Source organism: Coenobita brevimanus, chromosome 109 (genome assembly GCF_032717465.1).
Source record: "Coenobita brevimanus isolate Jiangsu-jjx chromosome 109, ASM3271746v2, whole genome shotgun sequence".
Classification (NCBI taxonomy): domain Eukaryota; kingdom Metazoa; phylum Arthropoda; class Malacostraca; order Decapoda; family Coenobitidae; genus Coenobita; species Coenobita brevimanus.
Window position 1 is genome coordinate 8526803 of NC_137062.1, and position 20674 is coordinate 8547476.

General features: G+C 43.1%; 1 pseudogene; it reads right to left on the reverse strand.

Annotated features, from left to right (window-relative positions):
- Window positions 1–17690: 17690 nt before the first annotated feature.
- Window positions 17691–17812, reverse strand: LOC145417223 (5S ribosomal RNA; annotated as a pseudogene).
- Window positions 17813–20674: the final 2862 nt, after the last annotated feature.

Below are 20674 nucleotides of genomic sequence, written 5' to 3' on the forward strand. Positions count from 1 at the left end.
TAGGCACAGCTGAGATAGGATCTAGTTATGTCCACCAGGTAATAACTGGTCTGTCTAGGCACAGCTGAGATAGGATCTAGTTATGTCCACCAGGTAATAACTGGTCTGTCTAGGCACAGCTGAGATAGGATCTAGTTATGTCCACCAGGTAATAACTGGTCTGTCTAGGCACAGCTGAGATAGGATCTAGTTATGTCCACCAGGTAATAACTGGTCTCTCAAGGCACAGCTGAGATAGAATCTAGTTATGTCCACCAGGTAATAACTGGTCTGTCTAGGCACAGCTGAGATAGGATCTAGTTATGTCCACCAGGTAATAACTGGTCTGACTAGGCACAGCTGAGATAGGATCTAGTTATGTCCACCAGGTAATAACTGGTCTGTCTAGGCACAGCTGAGATAGGATCTAGTTATGTCCACCAGGTAATAACTGGTCTGTCTAGGCACAGCTGAGATAGGATCTAGTTATGTCCACCAGGTAATAACTGGTCTGTCTAGGCACAGCTGAGAGAGGATCTAGTTATGTCCACCAGGTAATAACTGGTCTGTCTAGGCACAGCTGAGATAGGATCTAGTTATGTCCACCAGGTAATAACTGGTCTGTCTAGGCACAGCTGAGAGAGGATCTAGTTATGTCCACTAGGTAATAACTGGTCTGTCTAGGCACAGATGAGATAGGATCTAGTTATGTCCACCAGGTAATAACTGGTCTGTCTTAAAACAGTTGAGGTAGGACCTAGTTATACAGTTTTATTTATCAGGTAAGATAGCTTGTCGTGTTGGAGGTGACGCATACTTCAGTATTTTTGGGTACTGTTAACATCTTTTATTTTACTAACGACGACTCTCTCTTTCTCTCTCTCTCTCTCTCTCAATGCAAACTTGTGCTCTTTTGCAGATGACATGATCTTTACCACTATCATCGACATGTCATCCATTGCATGTTATGGCAAATTCTTTTCTGCAGTTGCAAAGTCCCTGTATTAAGAAGTGGCATCGCCTTCTAGCGGCAGATGGCATCCACTTCTGTTCACAGGTGTCGTCGAGTTATTTCTACAAGTGACATCGACTTCTCCTGTTGGTGACTCTGACAACTCTCCGCAGCAACAACTCTCTACAGTTGACATCGGGTTCTTTCAACAAGGGACGTCAACTATACCCTCCGGATGACGTAGTGTTCACTTTTCATATATCATTGTGTCCATCTGCAAGTGACATCGACTTCTACCTATAGGTGACTTCTCCATCTCTCGAGGCGGGAAGTCATCTCTCTGCACTTGACTTAGACATCTCTCCAGGTAAAGCCAGTTTTATATGAAAGTTACACAGACTTCTCTACTTTAGTAACGTTAACAGTTCTCAGGAGGAGGTGTGACCTTCTTTCTGAGAGGAAGGTCGACTTGCTTCTGTAGGTGACATGCTACGTAGAAATCTATTTGAAGCTAATATCAACATATCAAAACAGGGACACATTATTCAATACTTTGTGGTAAGTTCTACTTCTCTCTCTTCATTAACGACAAGTTTCTCTCTCTCTCTCTCCCTCTCTCTCTTTCTCTCTCCCTCTCTCAATACAAGCTTCTTTTTTGCAGGTGATATGATCTTTACCACTAACATCGACTTGTCTTCCATTGGATGAGATGGCAAATTCTTGTGTTCAGTTGCAAAGTCTCTATGTTAAGAGGTGGCATCGTCTTCTAGCGGCAGATGGCATCCACTTCTGTTTACAAGTGACGTCGAACTCTCTCTGCAGGTGACGGGTAACACCAACTACTTTCTGCAGGTGACGCCGACTACTCTCTGTAGGTGATGCCGACTACTCTCTTCGGTAACACTGACTACTCTCTGCAGGTGATTTTTTTTTTTTATCTGGCCGACTCTGGGCATAGGCTTCACAGCCTGCTCCCAAGGCCCAGTAGTCCTTCGACATACCATACACCTGTCCATGTCACCACTTCGGCACTAACACCCACCGTCCATATTGAATACATGCTAGGGCTGTCTCATACAGGACTGGTGTATTGGTATTACCGGGGGTATTTTTACGACATGTCGGAGGATCTTCTGATAGATCAGTAAACTCTGTTTTTATTAAATTCAAATCCTTAAACTGGTCCCTGTCCCAGCGGGGATTTGAACCTCGGTGGGGTAGGACTGCAGCCCACCTCTCTACCGACTGAGCTACGCCGACTATTACCTGCAGGTAACACCAACTACTCTCTGCAGGTGACGCCGACTACTCTGCAGGTGACACCGACTACTGTCTGCAGGTGACACTTACTACTCTCTGCAGGTGATGCCAACTACTCTCTGCAGGAGACGCCAACTACTCTCTGCAGGTGATGCCAACTACTCTCTGCAGGTGATGCCGGCTACTCTCTGTAGGTAACACCGACTACTGTCTGCAGGTAACACCGACTACTCTCTGCAGGTAACACCGACTACTCTCTGTAGGTAACACCGACTACTCTCTGCAGGTAACACCGACTACTACTGCAGGTGACGCCGACTACTCTATGCAGGTAACACTGACTACTCTGCAGGTGATGCTGACTTCTTTTCACAGGTAACACAGGCCACTTTCTGCAGATAAAACTGACTACTCTCTGCAGGTACGTCGACTTCTTTCTGCAGGAAACATCGACCTCTCTTTGCAGGGATTACTCTAATGACTATCATCATGACGACTATTATTGTCATCATTAGTATTATTGTTACTATTATTCCTGCTGCTAGGCTACTATTATTATTATTGTTATTAGAAGTGATCGTGGGCCCCTCGGGCCCTCTTGCACTTGCTCCTGTGGAGGGCTCTCGCACTCCGTGCTTCGCACTCATTTCCTTGTGCTTCTCACTCCTTTCCTTGCTCTTCACGCGGGTTGCGATCAATTTCAGGTAATCCAAGTCACGTTCATGTGCTATCCTAGTCTTACATTGCCACTATCGGCCGTCACAGCGACATCGAAGGGCCCAGGATGGTCCGTTTATGTGCTGTTCTAGTCTTACGTTGTCACTTCCAGTCTATGCTCGATTGTTATTTTTTTAAGTCCTGAAATGATGACAGAAAATTCATCTCACCGTTTACGAAAATGTGCACCTCTCTTCGATGCTTTTCGCCGTGGCATATTAACAACCACCAGGGCAACAGCGCAGGAAATGCACAGTAAAAACGCTCAATTCGGTGGCTCTGATCGTCTAAACAGTATAGGCCCGTGGCACATGGCTCGAGTAGACTCGATTTCTAAAAGTCCCAGTACCGAATGAACTGTTTTCCGAACCAAACTTGATCGCTCTTAACTCTAATAAAAAATCATCAATCGAGATAGGACCAAGTTCTTCGACATTAGCGAATTTTCTGCAATTTTCATGCCAATTTTGGTACACCAGGACACCATACCGAGGAAAGGCGCCCTCACCTCGCTTCGGGAAAGGAACCCAAGTTGTCCACACACAAGTCTGATATAGTAATGGGAAATGGAGGGACAGAATGAGCACAAGGGTTTGACTGTAAATGCAGATATAACTTTAGTGATAATTGATACGGCTGGTGATGTTACTGTCAAAGCAGAGGGAGTGTGGCCTTGTGCAGTTTGCCACAGGAGTGTAGGAAGTAGCCTGTTCTTGCGCAGTGTTTGTGCTAAGTGGGTGTGTAAGAGATGTAGCGGTTTTAATGGTAGACTGCAAGATAATGCTGATTTCGTGTGTGTGGGATGTCGGGGAGAGCATGTAGAGTTTTGTCAGGCGTCAGAGGATTGATCTTGCTGGTGAGTCTCGTATGTGTTTCGAAGAGTCATGTCATCTGGAGGTGAGGCTGGAACTAGCTCTGTGGCAAGAGTAATGAATGGTTCGAGGAACTCCCGTGACACTGAGAGAGCTCTCCCTCCGTGTTAACCACCAACAACACCAGTCCAAACCATCACCACTGACACCATAACACTGTCACTAACCACACAAACACCAGGCCAAACCATCACCACTGACACCATTATAGTGTCACTCACCACACAAACACCAGACTAAACCATCACCGCTGACACCATAACAGTGTCACTCACCACATAAACACTCCCACAACCAATCATCATCACCACCACCATCACCACCCACTGCGCCTTGCAGCTTCTGAATCATGTCCTCCACGTCACGCCAATCCTCCTCCTGGGTCCGGGCAGACAACTCTGTGGCACAGCCAAAGTCCAGCAAACGAACCTCATACCTTCCTGGCTGTCCGCACACCATCACATTCCCGTCGTGGATGTCATTATGCACCCATCCTGCTCCATGAAGCTCCCTCACCTTCCGTCGAACATCATTCTCGATATCTTCTCGCTCAGCAGGGCTGACACTTGGATAAAACCGACCCAAGGTGGTGCCCTCTCAGCACTCCATTAGGATCACCGGCTGATCAGCGCATGCCATATAGAGTCTGGGCGCTCCTCCGGCTCCATTCAGCTCAGCCAGCACCTTGGCCTTCCACATCAATCCCTCAGCAAATATCCCTGCTGCCTCGGACCCAGTCATCTTGTACATCTTCTCGGCTCGTGCTGTCAGGCTGCCCCTTCCCGTCCAACCTTCATACACGCCCTACCGCCCCGGTACTACACCAGAAACACGTCAGCTTCCATCCCAAACCCAATGTTTTTCACCACACTCACCTGATCCAGCAATGACTCGTACGATTCCAACACCAGGGTCATCTCACCCACTGCACACTCACACGACTCCATCAACAAAATCGACTCACCCAGCCCAACGCCCTTCACTCCCTCAGTGTCACGGATGCTGGCCATTGCAAGTGACAGTAAAAAGTTGGTGTTGCTTACCTGTGTATTATAACTAAGACAAACAACACAGGTGCTTGAGAAAATATATATAAAACTTTCTCGAACATACAAATGCTCATGAGACAGGAGTAGATCTTCGTTTATCTATAATCTTAGAATTTTCTCTCCAACTGACTTAACTTAACACGCAGCCTAGTGCATAGGCTCGGTCCCAGATGTAGGCTGGAGGTATTAGGATAGGTGGGTAATGGGGTAATGATGGGGTGGGCATAATGGGGTTATAATTGGGTGGGCATAATGGGGTTATGATGGGGTGGGCATCATGGAGTTATGGTGGGGTGGGGGTAATGGGGATATGGTGGGGTGGGCATAATGGGATTACGGTGGGGTGGGGTTATGGGGTTACGATGGGGTGGGAATAATGGGGTTATGGTGGGGTGGGAGTAATGGGGTTATGGTGGGGTGGGCATAAGGGGGTTATGGTGGGGTGGGAATAATGGGGTTATGGTGGGGTTGGAATAATGGGGTTATGGTGGGGTGGGGTAATGGGGTTATGGTGGGGTGAGGTAATGGGGTTATGGTGGGGTGGGAATAATGTGGTTATGGTGAGGTGGGAGTAATGGGGTTATGGTGGGGTAGGGGTAATGGGGTTAATGGGGAGGTTAAAGGAGATAATGGGGATCGGCAATAAGGGTAATTGAAAGGGTGGTGTGGGTAGGTGAGGAGGACAAGATGAATGGGAAAGGGACAGGTGAAGTAAGGAGGAGGAACAGTATGGGGAAAGTAGGTGATGATGGGGAGTGGGGACTAGGAAGGTGGTGTCAGTTAAGAGAAGATAGGGTGTAAGAGAAGAAGAGAGAAGTGGGAGGTGATGGAAGAAAGGGTTAGAAGGGCAGTAGGAAGGTGATGGGAGGAAGAGGAGGACGAGAGGGGAAGAGTTGAAAGGGACGGCAGGGGAAGAAAAATAAACATATACCGTAGTTATATACTAAGTTGTGGCCTCCGTATCTTGCCTACATTCAGCGTCCAAGGGGCAGCAGTATAATTCTACCCTGTTATGGCGAATACAAGTCTGTGTACCTGTTAACTAATCATTAATCGTTTTGTTTTTCCCACCTCAGACCTCCACACCTGCGCCACCTGCACCACCTCTTCAACTCCATCTTATACCTCCACACCTTCGCCTTTGCACTGCCTTCTCTCCAGCTCCACCAGCTCTCCAACTCCACATCAGACCCCCACACCTTCACCGCCTCCACCACCACCTCTCCACCTGCACTTCTTCATCCAAACCTCCAGTCCCACACCTCAGCCTGCACGACCACCTCCTACCGACCAACCTCAGAAGGTTTGGATTCACAAATAAAATTATTCACCTTGACCTTGGTAACTTTGATTCTTGGTGTCGGTATAGGTGCCCACCATCCACTCATTCGATGTAGGGATATTTCAGGTGACTCTGCCCTGAATGACAATCCATATGGTTTCCTGTAACCCAGGAAACCTCTTACTACGTTGGGTGGTAGCCGTATAATTAACTAATGGATGTCTGCTGGTCCAGTGGGTTAAGACGCTCCAGCTTAATGTGTCCCATAAAGATCTGATTTCTAGTGTCTCTTGGTTTTTATAATCACATCATCATCACTGTCATCATATCATCATCATCAGGCCTCTTTTTCCTTCCTAAGGATGGAGTGAGGCTACCAGCGTAAGATGAAAAAACAGTTTTCATGCCAAGGCTTCCTCAAAAATTTGAGTTCTAACAGTCGGACAGACATATCTATAGTTTGTCAGTGTTTTAATGTAGGTTTCTTTTTTATCGTTTTCAAATAAGAGCGGCAATTCCTATCTATCTATCTATATCTATATACCTAGGCTGCTTCCCCCAGAGAATGGGAGGTAACCAAGGCAGGACGACACACTCCCAATTTACTCATCCACACACAAACATTCATTCGCATCTTAGCCCCAAAGGGGAGAAGGGACAGATCCTTACCGCATCACACCACATGAGGGTCAACTGCGCAGTGCAATCACGACATCCGCAGAAGGGCCCGAGAGCAGGGCTGGTTTACCCCTGCTATATCATAATGGACCCATCCCTTTATCCTCACCTGACTTGATCAGCTGATCGGACCAGTTGCGGAAGAATATCCCCTCAGGGCTGCGTCATCATTTATTCATTCACAGTTTCTCTTCAGTCATTCCTATCACGTGCAGCCACTCTTCCTTGGTCAACAGACATCCCTCTTGCATCCAGCGCTCTCTTCACACTGTCCATCCATTCTGTTCGTGGTCTTCCTCTCAGCCTTACACCTCTCACATCAGATCTAGTTATCTTTTTCACCAATCACTCATCATCCATTCTCTCCATATGCCCAAACCATTGCAACACCCTCTACTCAACTCTACCATCCATCTCCCGCACAACTCCAGTTCTCCTTCACACTTCATCATTTCTCACTCGATCCATACGCGTCACTCCACACATGCTCCTCAGACACCTTATCTCCATTACATTCAAACTTTTCCTCTCTGCTACACCCATATTCCACTTTTCAGCCCCATATAACGCAGTCGGTACCACAACACCCTAATACAGCATTCTCTTTACAGCCATTCTTATCAAACGACATCTAAACACTTTCATTCTTCCCAGCACCTTTCCTACTTCATTCATTGTAAACTTCACTTCTGCAATTATTCTTCCATCCACAGCAACATTTGACCCTAAATACTTAAAACACTTTACCTCCTCAGGCAACTCATCATTCAAAACTACATTCATCCTCCTACCATCTACCAACCTCTTACCATTCATTACTTTACTCTTATTCTCATTTACTCTCAATTTCCTCCTTTCACACACCCTTCCAAACTTCTCTACCAACTGTCTCAGTCACTCCTCTGAATTAGCCACCAGTAGCACCACGCACAGCCCTTCTCTCCCTATTCCTCTTTTCCTTATACCTCTCATATGACACCTTATCTTTCTCTGCAGCCACACTTCATATGCACGTCTCTTTTCAGCCACAGGCATACATACTTCCTCACATCACCATTCATTTCCCTTTCTTACACCACCACCCACTCATCTGACACCACACACCTCTTCCTCATGCCCCACCACAGCACTCTTAAACAACTGCCATTCCTCCTCCACACTGCCATTCTCCTGATCTTTCACTGCGTTCCACTCATCTTTCAATTTCTCCTGATATTCTATCATTTTCTGTCTTTTATCCAACTCATTCACTTTCAAAACCTCCCTGCCACACCTAACCCTCCTAGCTCTCACCCATCTCTTACCTACTCTTAACTTTCTCACACATATTTAATACTAAAGTCGATAAGATGATGTTACTTTCATGGTGCCATTTTTCATAGTCAAGGGAAAGGTCACTCTTTCACAGGCATTGTGTTGGCATATATTGTGTGGATCATTTGGTCTGTGCATTGGAGCCAAGAACGTGCAAGGCTTGCATGCTGGGTGAACAGTTTTTCTCCTCCCAGTTCCCCCGCCTCTGCATTCCCATGTTAGTACTCCCTTTAGTACTCACAGCCAATGTCCTCTTTGCATCATTGCTTCACGCGTTGAGAGAGAGAGAGAGAGAGAGAGAGAGAGATGCCTGTATCCATGGTCCAGACATTTCCAGTTTAATTATTTTGATCCTTTGTTTTTCTTAATTTTTTATTCCAGATAATAAACAGCAAAAATAGGAAATCCGCCATGAGAGTGGCCAGTGAAGCAGGTCACACATCTGTTAACCCAGCATGCAAGCCTTGCACGTTCTTGGCTCCAATGCACAGGCCAAATGATCCACACAATATATGCCTTCACAATGCCTGTGGAAGAGTGACCTTTCCCTTGACTATGAAAAATGGCTCCATGAAAGTTACATCAGCTTGTCGAGTTTAACATTAAATGTGTGTGTGTGTGTGTGTGTGTGTGTGTGTGTGTGTGTGTGTGTGTGTGTGTGTGTGTGTGTGTGTGTGTGTTTACACGACAGGACCGTATTTTTGGCTTCAGGAATGGGCAGAGAATATTGCCAAGAGCAAATTGCATCCCTCTAAAAAATAAAACTGTAATTTTTTTTTTTTTTACTTCGGCAGTTCAGTTGGGCTCTCCGTATCCAGTTTTGTTTAGGTAGGTTTTTTTTATAGATTCTTTGCCAGTAGGTCAGTTGTAATTATTTTTGCTGATTTTTTTTTTTTACGTGTTTGCCACTGACCTACTTTTTAAAAGCAATACTGCGCTGAATAATTTATTGTCCCTTAACTGATATTCCGCCGCAGAGTTTCACTAATGAACGTCTGTCATTTTTCCATTAAAATACCTTTTGTGTACCTGGGAAGAAGAGTCCCCCATTTATACTGTACTGTCGAGTTTCTTCTACTAGCTAATATTCGTATAGCTAGAGAGGTTCGGCATGGTTTCCTGACCCAGTATTCAACCTCACCGACAGTAGTTACGACTGTCATCTGCTTGCCAGTAATTCTAAGCTGAGAGACTCGTTATGCTTTTGTGCCCATAGATGATGTTTTTTTTATATGATGCATCAAAGAAGAAGTAACAGACATACTCTAAGTGTGAAGATAACACAGTGGAACAGTGAGCCAACTTTTGTTCCTCATAGCACCATTGCTTCAGTGCATTACATATATGTTGAAACTAAAGGCTTCTACAACTCGTTCGCAATTTTTTTTACAAAAAAATCGGTTATGTTAGGTTTCATAAGATTAGGTAAATTTATGTAAGTCTCGGTGTGTTTAAGTGGTTTAGAATTTGCTAAGTTAACTAACGTTAGTTCAGCTCAAGTTAGGTTAGAGTAGGTTAGATGACATGGTGTTAAGATGCGACTGATCGTTGCAGTTAATTTCAGGCAAGGTTTGACTTGGTTTGTTTTCTTCTTAAGTTGATTTAGGTTATGTTGATATATTACAGGTGAAGTTAAATTACATTTGATTGGATTGTCTCGCAAATTTTATCCCATTATTGTTGGTTGGTGAATAGGTCCAATAGGTGATTTTAGAACTCTTTGGTCTTTGATGGTCTCCTAGCCGTTTGAATAGGTTATATAAATTCTTTACTCATATTCGTGTAACGTATTTTCTTTGTTCATAACTTTACTATTCAAAATCGATGTCGATAAATGATTTCGTCATCCTCATCATCATCAACAACAACAACATCAATCCAATTTCATTGTAAGAAAAGGGTTAAGATTAAACTGAGAAACAATAAGAGATTAAACACAAAAATGCAGAGCCATGTGATCTTCTCGAAGGACAATCCTACTCTGTCATATGACCAGCATCTCTATTATTGTGAAGCGGGATTTGATAGATAGGAAGTACTGGAGAGTTCTCAGCACTTCTCGTATTTTTCCGTTACGTGTCAGAGTTGCCAGGTAGCCTGCTATTGTGAGGAGGTTATTTTGTAAAGTTATACTTTAATTTTTGTGCTATTTTTTTCAATGGAGTTTTATTTATGTGATTGTTAAATTATGTAATTTTATCACAGTCTGTATGCCAAATAATTTAGTGTTATATAGTGAAAGAAAACTATGGATATTTTGGATGTCCCTGATTTGGCAACTGTGGTAGCTTGAGTATCCTAGAAGCTTCGAATGTAATGCAAGGCTATATGAAGAGGTAAAAGAGCGTTGGGAGTTCGGCCTTAATGACCAGGGGCTTTGGCCCCAATGATCGATAGGCCAGAAAAAAAAAAAAAAGAAAAAAAAAATAGGGAGTCAGTTTCGTTTCAGTTCAGTCTGAGTTTACTTCGGTGTCAGTGCACTCAGTGAAGATTGTATAGCTTCGGTATGTGTGAGAACAGTGGCGTGTAGTTGGCAAGCATTAAACAAAATTATTTGCAAAATACAGACAGTAAACTTAAGAAGCCAATGTTCATTTATGCCTCAGCTGATGTCGTTGATACACACCGAAAGGCTGACCATAGGAAGAACAACTCACCTGGCAACGTCCTTCCTATACAGAACTACCGCTGTTGAAGCCTGTGGGATTGTGGAACCGGGATGTAACACTATTATTACCCAGTGTTACGCATCCTAAATTAGGTTACAATATAAAAGTTTTCTCGGCTTAACTGGCACATATCTCAGTATTCAGATTACAGTAATTCTTTTCCTTCTGTTCTCCGTTCGTAATAAAATGCTGTTCTTGGCACACCCAAGTCTAAAAAATTATGTACTGATTATTACCAGATTTACTACAACAAAATGGGAACCATACATTTGTTTGGCATAGTACTGGAGTTGGCATGGGTAATTCTTCCATGCTTGTAACCGTTATCCATCACAGACTCACTAATTTAGCTGCGTCAGTACGACAACCACTTCTGTGCTTGCATTTAAGTGTTTACAGTTTTAAACAATTTAATTAAAAAATACTACTATCATGAGATAAATATGAAATCTTATGCATTATTTCGTGTGTATAAGATTTTTGTTCCATATATTATTCAATAAAAGGAAAGCAGTCCATTGCGACGCATGAAACGTTCAGCACACTTTTGTGTCACTTGGAAAATATTGTCGTTTTTTTTTTTTTAAATCAAAACTCCGATTCCGCTATTAGAAGTCTCATTCTTTATTGGCCCACCAATATATGGAACGCAATATCGACCAGAGAAAAATATTACGCTAGAAAATGGTGGAATTTATCAGCTGCTAAATTTGTTGTATTGTTACACACCTTAATGGGGTTGACCATAATTCAGGAATTTTTTAAAGTTCTCCCCGATGCATAGACTTGGCAGGCCCAGCTGTCCTAATATTTCTCACACATTTTAGTCACAACTTTGGCACTAAAACCGACCGTCTACAGTGACAGTATGCTAAAGCTGTCTTATTCAGAACTGATGCTGTATTTTTATCCATAGCCCTATGAGAGAGAGAGAGAGAGAGAGAGAGAGAGAGAGAGAGAGAGAGAGAGAGAGAGGTGTGTGGAAGGGGAAAGGGATAAGTAACAAGCACAATGTTGCGAAAAAGGAAATGATGGAAGAAGGTAAAATAGAGAGCAATAAACAAATCGTGAACGGAGTGAAGAAGGGAATGAAAAAATGAGTCTGCAGCAACACACAATTTTCTCCTGAGAAGGCATTTGGCATGCTGGTGTGTGTGTGTGTGTGTGTGTGTGTGTGTGTGTGTGTGTGTGTGTGTGAGAGAGAGAGAGAGAGAGAGAGAGAGAGAGAGAGAGAGAGAGAATGTATTGAATAATACATTAAGTAAATATATATATATATATATATATATATATATATATATATATATATATATATATATATATATATATATGTGTGTGTGTGTGTGTGTGTGTGTGTGTGTGTTCTTATGTTTTACGGTTCTAGAAATTTTGCGAAAAAGTTTGGTTGCTATGGTGCCGTCACATCAACAGTATACAGTTTGAGTGCTTTATGAATAAATTATTTTTTTCTCCTTCCCTCACAGAGATTTTCGTTAACACTACACCTGTTTCCTCTGTTCAGTTTCACTCTGACAGATCCTCCATTCCTCTCCTTCCCACCCCTGCCTTATTCTCCCGCCTCCACCTCACTTACCCTGCACCTACCCATTTTCTTTTTAAATAACAGAACAGAGGAAGGAAAAACAAATGAATCCAAAAATAATCCATACACCAGCTTACTGGCGTCCTCCATTCATATAATTTAGCCACTTCATAGTACTCTATCATCCATCAACCTTTCCTATTGCCCTCATTTCCCTCTTCCTCGCTTTTCCTCCCATCTTCCTTCTTTCTTTTTCTGCTCTCCATGTCTGGCCTTTGCCACCAGTTTAATCTTCCAGATGGAGCCAGTGTGTGGACAGAAAGAGACGATGCCCACGGGCTGCAGATCTTAAAGAAATGAAAATAATAATAATAATAATAGTACTAATAATAATATTGAAATCGGAACAAAATAGGTACCACAAAAGAATCAGTATATGGGATTAACTTTTGAGAGGGTTGAGTTTTGTTTGGAAATTGATTGGTTGTGGTACCTAAACATTCATGGATCTTCACCAAGATAGGCATGCAATTGTCCACCTGACCTAGGAACACAGCACACATAAAAACAATGAGCTTGGAGTGCAATGAATGCCACCAAACACTATTTATGTGAAGGCACCTGTTTGCCGAATGATACCTATTTGAGGTCAAAATTCCAAATATTCTTGGGATACTTAGATACCTCTAGATGAACATGAACTTTTGTTCATATATTACCCAATTTTGTTCAAGAAGAAAATAAGATGGGTTCTTACCTTCATGTGTGGCACCTGAGGCAGACATTGCACTTGTGGTGGCTGCAGATTGGACGCTTGTAGGCACCACACACCATCTTCGTCCTGGAATTGTTGCTTCTGGGACATATGAAGCACCTCTGCCTCTTCCTCTCAGCTTAGGGCAGTACATTGGAGAAGGGGGGGGGGGCGGTGTTCAACGCAAACGTCCTGTCAGTCAAGGTCCTTAGTTCCCTGGAGAGTGTGAGATGCACCTGAAGCCAATGTAACCTCCATGGGCAACACAGTTTCTCAGCCAACTGAAGGCCGAAGTCCAACCTGGCCATCTGGTCTGTATCTGCCAAGTGGGAATGCAGGATGTGCGCATTTGTGACCGCCAAGTTGACGATTCCAAAGAAGAATGCGAGTGGCCATTGGTGGATTTTCCTGCTGCAGCTGGTACCCCCACTCACTTGATCAAAGTTGTCAACTCTGCCCTTGGTGGCATTGTAGAACATCTGCACATCTGTCTTCTTGTCCTCTATTAGGGTTGGTTGATGATGGAGTGTGCTGAGGAGGTGGACTTGCTTAGTCTTGCTGGCACGGTGGCAGAGTAGGGTCACCTTCTTGTCGTGGTGGTACAGTGCCACCGACTGCTCCACCTCCATCCTGTGATTGAGCACATAATTGAGCAGGTACTGCTTCTTCTTTATTGTTCCCACAAAGTCCAGACCAGCAGCTCTGAGTGACATGACCAATGGTAGGGACGGAAACCAGTTGTCGGTGGTCTCTGTTCTCCCTCGACATGAGTACGAGCTGGTCAGCTGCATTGTGACTTGCTACCCCAGCATCTTCGGCTTCTCCAGCGGAAAGGTCCCTTTGCCCAGGCAGGGGATGGCATTGCACGTGTAGTGGCTGTCTGCATCACACACCATCCAGATCTTCATGCCGTACTTGAAAGAGATGGAACAAAATTAATAATGATGATCAACAGGTAAGTAACAATTAACAGGTAAGTTCATTTGTAACCATCAGTAATAACAGGTAAGTAAATTATAGACTGATGGTTACAACAGGTAATAAAAGGTAAGGAATAACAGGTAAGTAAATTATAGAGCAGGTAAGTAATAACAGGTAAGTAAATTATAGACTGTTGGTTACAACAGTTAAGTATATCTATATACACCAATGGTAGAGGCAGGTAAGTATAAGTGGCATAAAAACTAAAGATGATCAAATCTTACTTGGCAGGTGTCACACTCGTGGAGGGGGTGCTGTGGTGCGACGTTGCTCCATCACTCTCCTCCGGTGGCATACCAAGGGGGGTGGGGGGACCATGCTGCCATGGCCCCCCCTTTTGAAATATATATCTATATATCTATATATATATATATATATATATATATATATATATATATATATATACATTATCATCATCATCATCAGCCATTTGAATATCCACTGCAGGACCGGCCTATCCCGACCGAAGTTGGGACGATACAGCCAATTTATCTCAACCAAGTGGCTTAGGCTGTCTGGTAGAGATTGTATGTAGGGTGAGAAGTGCTTGTAAGTGTAATTGTAGTGTTGAAGTGGCTTTGGATGTGTGTGTAGTCTGTGAACCAAGTGTAATCGTCCGCGCAAGCCGACTGGGTGCAAGCATACTTTATAGTAAGCGACACTGCTTCATCCACAGCACCCCTTGTGTTCGCCAATGCAGTACGTGGCTGGGTGAACACTCCCAAAGTTTTTTACCCTGGCGGGGCGCGAACCCTGGCTCACCCGTGTACGAAACGCACACTCTACCACTGAGTCTCTCTCTCTCTCTCTCTCTCTCTCTCTCTCTCTCTCTATGTATGTATGTGTGTATACTGAATATTTGGTCATACTGCCCAGTATTGCTGTCTATTCTGCTGAAGTTAAAAAAAAAAAAAAAATGTGAGCGTTTGAATTTTAGTAGTATTAGGTTATTGGAGAGACTGAATCATGACTCAATGACACAGAGTACTTAATAATGACTTTTGAATGTGTTATATTTTTGTCATATACCCAGTCCATATGGCCTCAAAATGTTTATAAAATTGTCCAAAATCCAAAATTTTCTCGGGGGAGGGGGGAGGGGGCTGACAGCGCATCCCCAAACTCCCCAGTTGTACGGGCTCGCTGTGCTTGCCATAGTCATGGGCTGCACAATTAAAAAGATAAACAAAAAAGTCCCCCCTCCTTTTTCAACTTTCTGGGTACGCCACTGCTCTCCTCCCAGTAACTCTCAAGCTCGTCCGTGGCTTCATCAGGGGCCATATCACTGGCATCATCGTCGTTGTCAAACAGAATGGTGTAGGTCTTTACCAGGGTGATGTTCTTGCCTGACATTGTCGTCGAAAGGTATACCCCTGAAATCACGAAAACGCAATATTAGAAAAAATGCATGTCACTGCCGACATGTGGTAGCACTGGGCAATGCCATGTTATTTATCAGGTGGCCAAACTATCTGGTGATGATGCCTGTATGTATCACTCAAATCCTTGCAAAACACTGTGATATATTGCACTATACTGTATGTGGATAGGTGCTAAAATAAAAAACCTTACCATGTACGAACAGGCCTTCCAAATTAGCAACCACAGGTGCTGGCAGGCGTAGGTAAGTGGGAGAGCGAGAGGCAGACACCCTTTCTCAGTCGAAACACAAAGAGAACTGCCAGGCGGCAGGCCGAGAACTGAGTCACTTCTCACTTATCCCCCCGCGCTGGGGTGTAGACCCGAAAAAACTAGTTTTGCGCATCATGTTGGTTGCTTTTATACCACACGGAGGTGGAGGCGCTTACCATCCACTCACTCGATGTAGGGCTGCTCCTGGGTGTCTGCCCCGTCCTCTCCTCCATCCTTCTTTCCTTCCATCCTCTTCTGTCTTTCCTTCAGTCCTTCCCCGTCCTTTTGCCTACGGGTGCCCTTACACTCTCTCGTCTGTCTTTCCTTCATTCTTTCCTCTTCCTTCTGCCTGTGGGTGACACTACACTGAGTGACAAGCCAAATGGTTTCCTGTACACCAGGAAACCATTTACAATGCTGGATGGTAACCCTATAATCAGATTTTGGCGCCTGATGGTTTACTGGGTAACTACTGCACTCCAATCGGACGGAGCCAGGGAAGGTTTATATCCAAGGGATGGTTGGGTTGATTGCTCACGTAATGCCACTCAGGGATGAGTGAGGCTGGTTACTCATCTTAAATGCTAGGACCAACTGCCTAGCCCGGACTCCTACGCTCCTCATGGGGAAACGTAGGACTGGATGATGGATGGATGGATGGATGGATGGATGGATGATACCTATCCAGGGTTAAGCCATTGTGGAGGGTGAGTTATGGGGCAGGGAAGGGGAGGGGATGGTGCCAAAAGATGTAAAAGGAAAAAATAGGAGGAAGAAATGAGGACGGTTTGATGTGAGAAGATGGAGAGAAAGGAGGGAAGATATTGGCGTTGTATACTGTACACGATACACGCCCTATCAAAAATGAATCAGAAAGTGGGATAGGTGGCAGGCACAGGAATTTATTTAAAAAAAAAAAAAAACGAGAGGAGGAGGATATAAGAGTTTAGTGTCAAGGAGAAAATGGTGTGGGTAATAATAGGATATGAAATAAGAGGTCGAAAGAACACTGCTGAAGAAAAAAGAAAAGTAAATTAGGAAGCTGGGAAGAGGAGTGGGGAGGGTAGAGGAAGATATAAGGAAATATACGATAAAAACTTATATAAGATAAGGTAGAGAAGAGAGAGAGAGTGAAGAAGCATGACAAACAAGTGATTGGTGGGAGAGGAAGACTTAACAAGAAATAAGTGAAAAGAAAAAGGTGAAATAAAAAAAAGTGGAAGAGACTGGAGTTTGGGCACAGGAAGGAAAAAGAGAATTAAGTGAAAACATTAGAAAAAGCTAGTTTAGAATATGGGAACTGAGAGAGAGAGAGAGAGAGAGAGAGAGAGAAGTGAGAGGTGGAAGATGACAAATTAAGGAAATATTACATGAAGAAGAGAGATTTATGTAAGAAGAGATAGATAGATAGATAGATAGATTCTGAGAGAGAGGTGGAAGAGGTGGTGCAGGAAGCGTGGGAAATGGAGGCTTGGACAAGCTAACAACACAGTTAAGTGGGATTCGATTTTTGTCCTGTTGAGAGATTAGGTTCAGGAGAGAGAGAGAGAGAGAGAGAGAGAGAGAGAGAGGGAGAGAGAGAGCGAAAGAACAGACAGAGGGAAAAAACTGATGCAAGTAAAGAGAGAGTGATTAAGAAAACTATTGTAACATATTAATATTATTTACTCCAAAGCCTACCACACCTTCCTGCTCTGAACCTGTCGTGATGACTAAATGGCACTAGGACAGGGCAGACTGGGAGGGACTTCAAATTTTCTCCTGGATGTTCCTTGGACCTCCTTTTTCTCCCAGGATGCAAATTCCACATTGGCCTACATACAGGATTTCATTAAAATCGGCATGGAAACATTCATTCCCCATCATACTTACAGAAAAAATGTTCATTCATTCATTTCATTCATTGCCAGACGCCATGTATCCCAAATGGGGTGGCCAAGTGCTTAGAGTTAATTGTTTTACAGGGAGGGGCACTAATCCTCCACCAACCCCACTTGACACGTAGGGATGCCAACAGCATCTGGTGTTCCCAGGCGGTCACCCATCCAAGTACTAGCCAGACCCAACGTTGCTTAACTTCGCTGATCGGACGGGAAGCGGTGAACTCGACGTGTAGAAAAAGATGTAATTCTCCTAAATGGTTTGACCACAATTGTGCTAGAGTAACAGAGCATAAAACGATACAAGCACCAAAACCAAAGAAGCCTTTAACTATTATAAAAATATCAGAAACCATTCCAAAACTATTATCAATCTTTCTAAATCAAACTTTCTCTATAGACAAGCTAAAAAACTACTAAACAATCCAAATGATAACAAAGTTTTCTGGTCAACCTTTAATTCATTCAAAACTAACTTCACTACCACAAATTCCATTCCACCGTTACAGTCCCCCAATGGAAATCTAGTAAGTGACCCACGTGGAAAAGCCAACCTTCTTGTTGACATTTTTTCATCAAACTCAAACCTAAATACAGAAAATCACAATATTCCTGTACTTGATTTTGATTCCCCTCAAATACCTCCTTTCATTATTCTAACCAGATACGTACAAGCTGTATTACAGAATCTCTCAGGAGACAAAGCCACTGGTCCAGATGAAAATACTTAAAAATTGCCTCTAAGTGTTGACTTCCGTATTAGCAAAATTTTTCCGCTCATGCATCTGTACCTCAATTTCTCCAGCCTCTTGGAAAGAAGCAAATATCCATCCTATTCCTAAAACGGGGGGAACTTCTGATCCATCAAACTATAGACCAATTGCAATAACTTCCGTTCTCGGTAAAGTTTTCGAGACACTAATAAACAAACACATAGTCAAGCATCTAGAAATCAAGAAATTAATTAATGATCGGCAGTATGGATTTAGACAAGAGTGTTCAAAAGTAGATATTCTTTGCCTTCTTACCCATCAGCTTAACAAAACAACAGACCAACATGGTTAAACACATACAGTAGCACTTGATATATCAAAAGCATTTGACAGAGTATGGCACCGGGCCTTATTGTCTAAGATGTCACACTATGGCGTTGCATCACTGGTTCCTCTATTTTCTTCTTACCTTCATAATAGAAAACTACGAGTCATGGTAGATGGAATTTATTCTCATTTTCATTCCATAAATGCTGGCGTACCTCAGGGATCAGTTTTGGCGCCAACCCTCTTTCTCATTAATATAAATGACCTCCTATCTGTCACGCATAACCCAATGCACTCTTATGCTGATGACTCGACCCTTCATAGTTCTTTCACATTTAGTACCTCCTTTACACAATTTGATATTCTAAATTCCCCAATAAACACAGCAATTTCTCTGAATCAGGACCTTTCTAAAATTAATCACCGGGGACAAACAAATCTGATTTCATTTAACCGATCACGTCCCAACCAATTTTCCACCACTGACTCAACCCAGTCCCGACCAGTTTTGGAAAAAAAAAATTTTTGGCTCAAACCTCCGCTTTTGGTGATAAACATTGAAAATTCATAGAAAAATTGCTCACTTTAGGTTTAAAATACTTGATACAGGTAGCAGCACCTCCTTACCTTACTGTGTTTTCTATCAGGCTGGCTCCAAAGAAAACGAGTTCTATGGGAGGGTAACTATTCCACACCACTCATAAACAGTATTTATTTATTTATTTGGTACGAATTTATATGTAGTATGAGAGTATATTGGTTTTCAAACAGTAATATAGGCAATATAAGCATTGTTTCACTCACTAACACACAACGTACCTGACCCTTTTTGATGACATTACCTGATCATCATTTTTGACTGTTTCTTCCTTTAATGTTATGTAAACTTTGTCCTCCACATTGTCATCGATTGGAGAATCACTCTGGCCCTGAATGTCTTTATTGGCCAGGTCACTGGCAACAGGTGAATTGCTGAGACAATGCCGTGCAGGGGGGGGGGGAGGTCATGCAGGATAAGGCATTGTCCCTGCCTGGCATCTTGTAGAGGAATAGAGGAAGGTGTCCCGTGTATACATACCAAAAATCACACGAGAAAATTGTAAATTGTGCAAATTATGAACCTTGCAATTGCGCAACGTACCAGTACGTCACCGGGTCTAGCTGTGACAAAATGTTGCGACGTACCCATCCGTCGATGGGCTGCCTCGGGTTAATGCTCAGAAAACTAAATACATTAATTTCTCCAACAGAAAGAATCCCTCAGACTCTCACATAATTATAAATGATGTCAATATTCCCATATCCACTACAATTGATATCCTAGGTGTTACTTTAAACCCCAACCTAAACGGGATGGCTTATGTTAAATCCCTTGCTAAAAATGCTTCTAAAAAATTGGGACTTATGTACAGAGTTCATGAATTCTTCACTGAAGAGCAGATGGCCACAATATATAAAATTCATGTGGTTCTCAGATTGAATACTGTTCACCACTGTGGAGTGGATGTGGAGCAGTTGCACTGAGGCAGTTGGAATAAATTCAAAATAAAGCCATTAGATTAATCAATAATCCTGCCATAACGCAGGACCTTCCTCCATTATCAGTAAATAGAGATGTTGCTTCTGTAGCATTATTTTATCGATACTTTTACCTTAAGTGCTCTGACGAACTGGCTTCAATTGTGCCTCCCCTTCACATTTTCTCCCGAAATACTCGGGCAGCTGGGAGTGCCCATGAACTCACACTCTCTCACCCACAATGCAGAACCTCTGCTTATCGAAATTCATTTATCCCCAGAACTACTATTCTCTGGAATTCACTTCCTGGGAGTTGCGTCCCACATACATTTAATCCTCTCGAATTTTAATCCAATTGTTATAAGCTTTTTATGAATGAAGGATGCCTTTAGGCACATGGACTTATTTTTTTCCCTTTGTTTTTCCTTCCTCCATTCATTATATATATATATATATATATATATATATATATATATATATATAAAACTTTAGTGCAGGGCGGCCCTCGGTGGTTCCACCATGCTTATAACCTGGCGTGAGTGAATCTATGATTG